Below are 12,912 nucleotides of genomic sequence, written 5' to 3'. Positions count from 1 at the left end.
TTAATTACATGCTTGGTTGATAGAAGAAGGCTGCCTAGCTCGTCTTGTCTTCTTCTCAATCTCAGTAGCTCAAAAGTATACTCCTAAAGAATTTATTTTTCAGTAATTAAGACCAACTAATTATAAATTATGATACATAAATGGTGCTCTCCAGGAGGCACCTCCTCTTGGTGCTGAGGTTCTAAGTTTGATCATGAAGTATGACCACTCTATCTCAAATAAATAAATAAATAAATAGAAATAATATTAATTTTTGAGATCAGAAATATGATTTATTGCTCATAATTTTTATTCGAAGCTTTATAATCTTAATTTTCAATAGCCAATAGATTTTTAGATGATTAATGATATTTTATTTTTAATTGATTATTATTATTATAAATTTAAGTTATTGGCATAAATAATACAATAATGATGTCACCACCAAGGTTTAAATTATGGACCTTCTTTGGGTGGGGAGATGCCAAGCAAATGTACTAAAATTGATTAACAATAAAAATTTATACATACTTATTAGACCTCATAAATAATGGTAAAATCATGTTAATATATATACCATACATGAGAGATAATAATTTGAATTCATCTATTAGTTAGACAATAAATGGAAAGTAAATATACAGATGACAAATTAAGGAGAGGAACAAAACCCTCCCTATTGTTCATTTGTTGTCCATTTTATGCAATTCAATTCGAGAGTTTCAACCAACTTATGCACTCTTTGTCTATCTTATCACTATTGGTTTTATTAGTTGTACCTCGAAAACTATGGTTGTTACTCCAAACTAATATGGAGCCCGGTATGATCTTCTCTACTCTGATAACTAATATGGATCTTATATGATGTTGATGTTAGTGTAACAATAATTTACTAACTTAAGTCTGACAAAGAAGGACAAAATCTAATATTTTTATTTTTTATATGTATATGCAATCTGACAATGTCATGGCATCGATTAGAAAAGTAAACTATTAAATTTTTAAAATTTTTAAATTATTAGCGACGAAAATTTTCATCATTAAAAAGACTTTTAGCGACAAAATTTTTTTTTTCTGTCGCTAATACTCTAGTTTTTGAAATTTTAATTTTTTTATTTTTTAAATATTAGTGATGAAAAATATACATCGTAAATAACCAACAGTTTTGCGACGGTAATTTGATTTATCATCGCAAATAGTTGATTATTTACGATGAATATATTCCATCACCAATTATCTTTTATTTTTAAATTTTTAAAATATAATTATTTACGATGGAAATAATTTTTTATCGTAAATAATTAAGTATTTATGACATAAAATTTTCGTCGCTAATAATTTATAGTTTGTAAATTTTTAAAATTTTTTGATATTTTTCATATATTGACGATGAAAATTTTTCATCGTAAATAGGTGAGTATTGATGATGAAAAATAATTTTTTATTATAAATAATTATATTTTTGTGATGTAATATTTTAGTCACTAATAATCTATGACTTTTGAATTTTTAATATGTTTGAATTTTTTCATGTATTAGCAATGAAAAATTTTTATCATAAATAATTTGCTATTTACGTCGAAAATATATTTTTTATCATCAATACTCTCATATTTGCGATGTAATATCTTCGTTACAAATAATCTATAATTTTTGAGTTTTTAAAATTTTTTATTTTTCTTCAAATATTAGTGATGAAAAAGATTCATCATAAATAATTAATATTTATGATAAAAAATAAATTTTCATCATAAATACTAAGATTATTTATGATAAAAATATTTTTATCATAAATATTTAAAAATATTAAATTAAAATAAATATTTTATTATTTATGATGATTATTTTTATCGTAAATAACTAGTATTTATGATGATATTTTTTTTCATCACAAAGACTAAGATTATTTATGATGAAAATATTTTTATCATGAATATTTAAAAATATTAAATTAAAAATAAATATTTTATTATTTATGATGATTATTTTTATCATAAATAACTGGTATTTACGATAAAATTTTTTTCTCATCATAAATATGGAGCTATTTATGATAAAAAATTATTTATATCATAAATATTTAATTATTAATGATGAAAATTATTTTTCATCGTTAATATACTTATTTGCGATGAAAATATTTTCATCACAAATAAATTCGTTGAAAAAACTTATTTTTCTTGTAGTGCCACTACTACCATAAGAGCCTGTGGCAATGCTTACTACTGCAACAGTTTTAAAATCGCTGTCATAATTTGTGTAGTAGCGATTATAAGAAACCACTACCATAGGTGAGATCTATAGCAGCAGTTATTTATAACCGCTGCTACAGGTTGAATATAGTAGTGGTTATATATAATCGCTGCCATAGGTTAGAGATATGATAGCGGTTATACATACTTCTCCCATCGACACATTTGAGCCTCCACCGATAGCCATGTCATCAGCCAATACATCTCTGGCATATACTCCACCCACCGATGAGGCTCCACCGACATCTACATCGCACGATCCCAATGAAAGTAGATTTTTATTGTATCAATTATTTATTTATTTATTTATTGTATAGTTATTACACACTCTTATATATTCGTAATATATTTTTATTGTAGATTATCATCTAGTAGGATATTTCACGGTCCCACATGCATGCCGCATGTGTGGAACCATCAACATCAGATCATGGTGGAGTACGATCAGGAGGGGAGGTCAGTAGGAGAGACTGCATGGGAGATGTATTTCTTTTTCGGTGTGCTTGTGAGGCGGTCCGACATCATTTTCGTACTATCTATAGACTGACGATTGATAGATGCTGGTGTCAAGGACTGGATGTAGGAGGAGATTTGGATAAGTGTATCTTAAATATATATATGCATATGATATGTTTATACTATGTTTGATTAAAATAATTTTGTAACTGACTTTTGATAATTTTATGTAGAGGATCGAGGTACGACTTTTCAGATCATGAGAGGACTTGAAATGTCCGACTGCAGAAGATTTGGGAGTTGTATCGGAACTACAAGATCAAGTTCTACAAAGGGTGGCTAGAGTATCGTAAGAATACAAAGGAGCAGCTTATTCCTTAGATTCAGGACTGTCCCTCGAGTCAGTGGGAGGAGATGGTTAGGCATTGAAGGAGCCAGGAGTTTCAGTTTTAATTTGTAACTTGTAAATTTTTTATTACACTGATAATTATATTTGATTTTAACTTATATGATTTAAATAGTTTTTAGGTTGTATCTCCTTAGAACTGAGAGAATCGGGCTGCTCAAGAGTAAACGCACATTCTCGACCGTGAGTTTATGGCCAGTCGTGTGCATAGAGAGATAATGAATTTTGACTCTTTAGTTTACAAGTTATTGAATTATTATTTTTGCATGTTTCTAACAAGCTGATTGATTGTTATAGTTAACGAGAGAGGAGATGATGCCCAGCTGTAGCACCATCTTTCGATCGAGTCATACGGACAAAAATGGCAGACCAATTAACGTCACGATCGAAAGGATTTTTGTAAGTAATAAGTGGAATATGATTAGTATGATTAGTATTATAGCATTTTTTTATGAGATTTTATTTGAATTTACAATTACAGGAGCAGTTAGACGTGCTTGCAAGTGAGGGCCCGGATACCTCTGGCCCCCGTGATCATCTATCTCAGATCTTGAGACTTGAGCACACTGGGAGGATTCATTGCAGGCCCAAACATACGCCGACGAGCTACTAATCTGAGGCGAGCATCTTCTCATATGCTTTTGGAGTCATCAGTCGAGAGCAGCTTGACGAGGCTTTGGCGCAGGCAGCTCAGGCTCAAGAGTGCATATTTCAAATTGAGGAGTGCGCATCTCAGCTATAGAGCGTTATGTCTGTTATGGCGACACAGCTGTCCACTCATCTTGGAGTTAATTTTTCAAGTATTTAGGATATGTTGGCTAGTGTTTCAACTCTAGCCCCTCTAGCATCTGGTACAGCCCCTCCCGCTTCTGCTATAGCCCCTCTCGGTCCTACTTTAGCTCCTCTCGATGATGACGAGATGCTTGTAAAAAAAGATTTTGATTTGCCTGATTTTTGATATATTTTATTTTTATTTGAGAAATATTGTAATACAATTTGAGTATTTGAGAAATATTATGCTTGTTATTGAGTTTTATGTGAAATTTTTTATTCTTGCAAGTTTTAGTTTAAGTAATTATATATTGAACTACGTCTATCAGATAAAAAAATATAAAAATAATAATTTTAATTTTTTTACTGGTCAATAGACTATGGTAGCGATTGCATAACCACTGCCGTAGCTGTGCCAACCACTATCATAGCTATCCCAATCGCTGCCAAAATCTATAGCAGTGGTTGATAAACTACTGCTGTACATCTATAGCGGTGATTGAAAAATCGCTACCATAGTTTGAAATATGGCAGCGATTTTGTAACTACTATTATAGATGGATATAGCAATGATTATCCAACCACTACTATAGCTCTCTAGAGCTATAGCAGCAATTATCCAACTACTGCTATAGTCAATCTATACAACCGTTGCTATACAGTTTGTTATAGATTGAACCACTGCTATACCCTATATATGGCAGTGGTTGCAAGAACCACTGCAACAACTGCCGTCATAGACCTACGACGACGACAATAGTGGTAGCAGTTATGGAACTACTATTGTAGGTTATGACATCAATTTTTTTGATTGTGGTAGCAATTTCGAACCGCTACCATAGCCCCTTTCTACAGTAGTGTTCATTGAAGATCGCAGATCAAAAGAAAGATCAAACTCAGTGAGTTCGACCGTCCACTTGGTCATTCTCTCCGAGATGTCTGGTCATTGAAGTAAAGTCCTCAGAGAAAAATTGGTCAAGATTTTTACTGAACGGCCAAGTGAAAAGCACCCACAGGTTGAGTAGAGTCCTCGGATCCCGACCGGAGAGATCCTATTTAAGTTGGCATTCAGGATAGCAGTCATAATCCTAGTTAAAATCGGTTTATCTTCGACTCGGATGGAACATTATGATGAATCAACCAATTTGGATAAAAGGCAAGCCAACCTAAATCTGCTCGAAGAAATTCGAAGACAAGCTCAACTAACATGACATCCTACCAACAAAAGATTACTCGGTATTATAACTCCTGAGTCAAACCCAAAATCTTCTGAATAGGAGACTTCATCCTTAGAAGAGTCGAAATCTCCAAACCAACCAAGCAAAGAAAGCTGCATCTGAATTGGAAAGGTCTCTACAAGATCTTGGTAGTTCTGCGTCCGGGGACCTATAAGATTGAAAGCTTAGATGGCATGAAAATTTCTCATACCTGGAATGCCGAGAATCTATGAGCGTACGATCAATAAGAATACCTTCATCAATAAAAAGGTCTTCCTTCCTACAATTCTGTGCCTAGTTGTTCGAGCACTCGAAAATCTATAGTACAACCACTTCCTCATCAGCTAGTACCTGACAAAGCGTTAGTCTGTTGATACCCGATTGATGAAGCCAAGAGTGGGCTCATTTTTACACAGGTGGGTTCATCAACCTGAGTGCACTTGCTGAGGCTCAAGGGCTACAGAGTTAGGTGGAACATGAGAACTAGGTAAAATCACTGAGTTATTCGACTAATATCTGATTAATGGAGCCATGAGATTCGACATCCAATGGCATAACTGTCCGAGTGCCTACAAGCCCGACAGGGTCCATAAGCCACGGAGCCATAACACCTGACGAAATAAAGGTAGTGTTTGACTGATAACCGGACATCGAAGCTGTGAGGTCCGACAACTTCCAATGTACTCGCAACGGTTGAAGGGATGCGAGTATGGAAGTTGTGGTTTGCCATAACATCCAACAAAAACAAATCATGGTAGGTTGGTTCCACACCGACTGGCCAAGGATCCACTGATCTGAAATAAAAACAAGAAATTTTCTTTAAGTTCCTACTCGATGGAATAATTTACGATGAACTATCTACGTCTACGACTTTAGTTCGAATAAGTTCGCCTACAAAAATCGACTACATGACTTAAAAAATTTTTTTAAGTCTGTTGGTTCGGTTACGACCTACTCGGTTTGCTTCTTTCTACTGACTACTTTACTTTCTTGTCGACTATATTACTTAGTCAATCTCACAGAAAAATAACTAAATAAGCAAAGGAGAAAAGCATGCATATGAATTAAATCAGATGACTCAGAAATTAAAAGAGAAGATCATTTCATTAAAAGAAGTTCAGTACAAAATGAGAGCAAGATAAAAAGTTACAAGGCAAAGATTGAAAAGCAAAAGAGTACAAGGAGAATCTAAGAAGAAAGTTGGGGACGATCCTCCTCGGCCTCCATTCTCTTGTCACCTGACCCGTCAGACTCTTTGTCGGCTTGTATCAAGTTCAGATCTAACTTGGACATGAGGCAGTGGACCTGCTTCTTATATTCCTCAAATTTGAGCTGAAAGGCAAATCTGCCCGAAGTAGGCTGTGGTTCCCTGACTGGAGGAGCTACTGTTGCAGGAGGTGTGGACTTTAGTCCCACATCAGTTGTTCAGTCAGACAACCCTGCTTTATAAGGCCGTTTGATCTTCTCTCCATGTGTGGTGCACTTTTGGGCCACAAGCCCAGGGACAAAGCCATGTGGCCTCAGGGCCAAAGCAGACAATACTATGCATGGGATGGAGTAGGATCCGACCTCATGAGTCTGACTTGACCGATCGCAATACTGATGGCCCATGCAAGTCTCCTAATACACTATGTCTCCTCGGTAAAGGCCCGAGCTGAAGGGTGAATCCGTCTAGAGTACACTGCGATTCTTTGACTGAGGGGGCTACTGTTGCAAGGGGTGTGGACTTTAGTCCCACATCTATTGTTTAGTTAGACAATCTTGCCTTATAAGGCCGCTTGATCTTCTCTCCACGTGTGGCATGCTTTTGGGCCCCAAGCTCAGGGACAAAGCCATGTTGCCCCAAGGCTAAAGCGGACAATACCATGCATGGGATGGAGTAGGATCCGACCTTATGAGCCTGGCTTGACCGGCCATAATAATATTATCTCTATCCTTTAAAAGGGGGCTTTGTGACAATGAGAGCTCCATTCGTTTGCACACCTCTGCAACCCTCGCTTTTCACTCTTTTGTACAAGCTCACCTGATAAATGACAACCATGGAAAAACCCATAATCTTTTGGACAAAGTGAATATTACATACACACCTTACTGCCTCCAAATTATGCTCAAACCACTGAATTCACTAATCCAAATAGATTGTTAAGTATATCAACCATTATATTATTGTATTAGTCCAAACATGATTGATATTTTCTTATTAATCTTGATACATTTTCCTTATTAGCCATATTGTTGGACTATATGTAGTGTACCTATTGTTGTAATACTGCATACACAATATATAGAGATTTTATTTTTTGTTCTCTTGTTTTAACATGGTACTAGAGATCTTGGTTCTCTTAGTTATTTTTTCGATCTTGAGGTCTTCTCTTGCTCTAATGGATATTATTCTTTTCAGACTAAACAAACTTCTGATAGACACTCCACTACTAGCTATTGTTTCTTTTTGGAAGATTTTCTTATATCTTAATGAAGTAAGAAACAAATAGTTATTGCCAAATCCAATATTGAGGCTGAGTATCATGCCATTTCAGCTACTATTTAGGAGCTTATTTGGTCATGTTGGTTGTTAGAAGATATGGGAGTTAAAACACATTAGTTCCATCACCGTTGTTACAATTGGAGTGCTATCCAAATTGCTCATAATGATATTTCTAATGAGCATATTAAATACATTGAAAATGATTATCATCTTCTATGCCAACATATTATTTATGGTATAGTACAGTTTTTTTCAATCACCTTAGTTGATTAGACCATTGATAATTTTACCAAAGCACATTACTTGAATGGTTTTATGATCTGATTTCCAAACTTAAGCTGGATTCTAGTTTACCATCTTGAATTAGACAGTGGATGTTAAGCAAATTTGTTATTATATTATTATATTAGTTCAAATATGATTGATATTGTCCTATTAGTCTTGATATCCTTTTCTTATAAGCTATATTGTTAGGCTACATATTGATGCATATACATGTACATATTGTTGTAAAAATGAATATACAATATACAAAAATGATTCAAAATAGTGTATTTTAACATGTGGTCCCTTTCTGGACTTGCGTGCCAGGAAAAAGGAAACAAGTAGCTCTTTAATTTGCAGTTCCTTCTTCAAAAGACATCATCAACCATCTTGAATGGTGGAGAGGGACTAGGAATTAAATAACACATGCCAAAGTGGATAGTATGTTTTTTTCCTGAGCAGAGACTTCTTTATTAGAGTTCAGTCCAATAACAGATCCTTCGATAAGTTCCTCTTCTTTTTTATTTTCGGGTAAAGGATAAGTTCCTCTTTAATATAATTCTAAATCACCAATCCAGAATCTATTGTGTGCCAAATTGTTATCCTTCTTTTCTATTTTTTAGTTTTTGAAGAAAAACCTCTTGTTACTGGGATACATGGGAAAATATCAACTTGTTATTATGATATGACAATCCTAGAAATGGCGACGGATAGGGCATTCACCAAGTTTGTCCTAGAACTTGTTTAAAATCTTACTATTAGAACCTATCTCAAATCAAATTAAAAATTTACTGAAAATCTCAAACCCCTCCAATTAGCAAATGAAAAACCCAATGGATATCCAAACCTGTCCAATTAATCTTTATTCCAATTGGATTATTCAGATTAGATCGGGCACCCAACCTAGAATTATTAAAAAAAAAAAAAGAAGGGAGAGGACAGAGGAAAGATCATTATCTTTGTATAATGATCCAAATGTAATAAATATCATGTAAAAATTAATAATATATCAAACTTGCAATTCAAAATTAAACGAACAACTATAATTGATAATATCAGCACTGAGTTCATAATCCCCTCGTCCTTCTATTGTATATATATTTTTATAAAATTTTAAAATATATATATATACTATCATCGGATTTGAGTAGCGAATAATCCTATGGTTAAATTCTAAATCCATCTTAACTTCTGAAGGATTTTAATTTTAAATATTATTTTTTATAATTTTATAAAATTTGTTAAATATATCTTTTGAGGATTTGGGATAGATCAGGTATCCAGAAATTTATTCGGATGCCATAGACAAATTCTTCTTTTTTTTTTTTTTTTGGTAGGATGGAATGATTATACATATCTCATATAAATATATTCAACAAAATCAGAAAAAATAAAATATCATGAAGAGGAGGAGAAACATCCATCGCCTCGGTCCATAAACTTTCTTCCAAATATTTAGCCTAACGAGAAGTGATCCGGTCCGTATCTTTATTCATCTTTCGGTAGACATATCTCATCTCATATCTAAAGAGATGTACTTTCCTACAATCCTTGAATGGTGCACAGGAGGGGGGTCGAGAATCAACTACCTCTACTTGCCCCTGAATCCACCCTACAATCCTTCAGAACCAGTCTCGTGTGGATGATATCCATCCAGAGAGCCTTCAGCTCAACTTCAGAGAGAAATATTAAAAAGTTGGCTCCCATCAGCTACCGTAAGATTCACAACCGAACTTTCGATGACCAAACCAGCTCCCCCCGTCAAAGCCCCTGGCATCCAGACGGACAAACCCTTCCGGAGGTAAGCAAATGGTAAAATACCGTGGACCAGTAATTCAGCTTGTGATTGGCAGATTAACATGCAGTGAATAGAGATGATGGCAATCCCATCTGGAAGATATTAAATGGTAGGACTGGACCGGTAAGTCAGCCTGCCCCTCACCAATTAAACATCGAGGCGTCACTGCAGGAAAATGATTACACGAGGCCGAACACAACCGTTGAGCCAGCCGCGACCAGTGGAACACTGCGCCGCCTCATCGGCAAGTCAGCTTGACACCCCCACCCCCAGGGACAAGCAAAGCAAAGCCAAACACTACCTTCTTTCTCCTTCTAAGTCCTCTTCATCACTTCTCAGCTTCATGGATTTTGGATTCTATTACTTCTCAATGTCTAGGCCCTATATCTATATCCTTGAACTCATAGGCCTCATGAAGTTCATCATCTTTATGGCCTCCAGGCATTTTTTTTTTTTTTTTGGTAAAAGAGGCCCGAAGGCATATATATTAAAACAGAGTATTACAATACAGAAGTTCTGTTCCAACTGTCACTATACAACAAAGCAATCCAAGAACACCCAAAATGATGGCCAAATTTTACAAGGACACCAAGTAGCCCAAACTGAAACAAGAGTTGAACATAGGAAATTATAACACCCAGGCTAAAAGGATATAAAATTGAACCATGAAGCTTCCTGTTGCGGCCAATCCCCTCGTCGCTTGATCGCCGGGAACGAGCACCTGCAAAAGAAGTCCGCACTGACCGGAGGTGACTCCGACGGGGACCCTCCGACGGTCAAGTCAGAGAGGAGACTAGGCAACAGTAGACAAGAATTAAGGAACTCAACGAGAAAGGGTGAGAGCGAGAGCTTGAGAGGAGAAGGGATTCAAGGGTTTCGAAAAAGACCTCCTAGCACTGTTGCCTTCCCCGATATATATAGTGGAGCGCGGTATGGCGCCGTCATTAATGGCGTAGACAATGAAAAAATTGTCAAATCATCGAGGACTGTCAGAGCCACCGCGAGGTTATCAAATCGCCGTGGGGCTGTCAAATCACTAGGGTTGACCCATGCCTTAAATGGGATAATGCCCCAAGGCGGCTGTGCCGCATGCCGGTGTCAGGACTGGCAGCCTCCAGCAGTCGTACGGCGTTTGGAGGAGCCGACCGACTATAGGTCGGCGGCTGGTTGAGGGGCATCGGGCGAAAGCCCGAGAACCCTCCGACAGTCCGTCGGGCGCGTTGTGGGAGTCGGGCATCGGGCTCCATAGTTCGGCCGATCGAGAGTGAAGAAGGTCTGCCCGACCGACATATATTTAGTCGGTCGGCGACGGCAGCCATCGGTCGGCAGAGTCGGGCGCCGGTCATGTAGGCTCGACGGTGAGTCGGCGTGAGTGAGGTCGGTCGGTATGCCCCAACAGTTGCCCCCCTCCACTCCTGAGTCGGATGGTGCGCTGGCTAATGTCTTTGTATGGGCGGCAGCGTCGGGCGAAAGGAATGGATTCCCATCGCATTAAGTCCCGATTCTAACGACCGCACCGCTGGCTGATCCGGTGTCAGGCACCTCATGAGTGCCAGGCGATTCGCCGGTGTCAGACGTCCCATCGATGTCAGATATTCCGTCGGTGTCCCGTCGGTGTCAGATGTCCCATCGGTATCCCGTCGGTGTCAGATGTCCCATCCCATCGACGTCAGACATCCCATCTCGTTGGGAACGAAAATCGTCGTTCCCGTTGCCCCTTCGGGGATGCGAAACGTCATGGCCTTTTCACCACGCGGCAGGTGGCCATTGGGCCGGGTCTGTTCGAGCGGATGGAGGTGACGTGGCTCGATCTGAGAACGGGTGCGTCGAACCGTCGGGCCGAAAGATGGCCCGGATGTCGCCACGTGGTGCGATCCGGGAGTTCCTCGTTGGTCGTGCTCCCATCTCAACCGTTGGGGGGCACTATATATACAAGGTCGTCTGCATCCAGATTTTCACTTTCCCCATTTGCTGTCGAAACTCCACCCGTGCGGTCCCCAGCTCCAGGTAACCGTCTCCGTTTCTCCCCTCTTTGGAGGTCTTTTTTCTTTTCCTAGGGGCCTGCCCCCATTGCCCGTCTTCTTCCCATTTTCTGCCCTCTGTCCTGGTCCATGGCTAGAACATCTCCAAGAGGAGGTCGGTCCAGGGATCCGACTGACGATCCTCGGTCGACCCCGGAGGTGGAGGTCTCTTCACTTTCGGGGCCGAATGTCGATCGACTTCGGGAGCAATATTGCATCCCGGAGCAATTTCGGCTGTTCGCCCCTGGTGCCAACGGTCGGGTCAACAGCCCGCCCGAGGGCCAGGTGGCCTTCTACGTCGAGGACCTTCGGGCCGGTCTTCACTTTTCGATCCCGGAGTTCGTTCGGAACATTCTGGACTATTATGGACTATGTCCGGCACAACTTGCGTCGAACTCGGTTCGGCTAATAGTCAGTTTTGCCCTGCTGTGTCGACTTTTGCCGACTATCCCTCGGATTTCGCTCTTCCGAGCATTTTTTATCCTCCGACCCCACCCTAAAGCTCGAGGGTGGTGGTACTTTAATCCTCAGAAGGGGCTTTCTTTCATCACCGGTCTTCCGTCGTCCATTTATGGATGGAAGAACCAATTTTTTTTTGTCTCTTCTTCTATTCCTTGGGGGTTCCCTGTCCGTTGGGGGGACCCCCGAATCCAACCGAACGAGAACAGTCGGGTGGAAGCCGGGGACCGGGAAGACTTCCACCGCCTGAAAGATATCTCGGTGTCGAAGCAGAGGGAGCTCGTCACCGAGCAGGCCCTGTACGATGCCGGTCTCAGCTCGGTCCCTCGCTTAGGTTCGTTTCCTGTCTGTTCCTCCTTCTTTCTTCTTTTCTTTCTTTTTTGGTGTTGATCATTTATCGTCGTTTGCAGATATGCCACCGAGGGTGAGATTGATGGCAGCCGACGTCCGACAGTACGCTGTGCGGAAGAGGCCGGCGCAAGGGGCCGGACCATCGCGGCCCCCCAAGAGGCCTCAAGTAGCTCCACCGAGCGAGCCGGCTGGGGCAGAGGCGGAGCCTGTCATCACACTGTCGGTGCCGACAGTGCCTGTCGAAGTCCCGTCCGAGGGACCATCAGCCGAGAGAGCAGCCTCGCCGGAGGGATGGGCGGCCGAGGGATCGGTCGAGGACGTGCCGGCTACTCAGCCGGCAGAGGAGGATCGGGAGGAGGCGCGCAAGCCCGAGCAACCCGCGTCTGCTGCTGCCGCACCTTCGGAGGATATTCGGTCGGGCTCAAGCATGCCATCCTTCTTCGACATCAAGGC

Source organism: Elaeis guineensis, chromosome 4, assembly GCF_000442705.2.
Source record: "Elaeis guineensis isolate ETL-2024a chromosome 4, EG11, whole genome shotgun sequence".
NCBI lineage: Eukaryota > Viridiplantae > Streptophyta > Magnoliopsida > Arecales > Arecaceae > Elaeis > Elaeis guineensis.
This window is presented reverse-complemented; position numbering follows the sequence as displayed.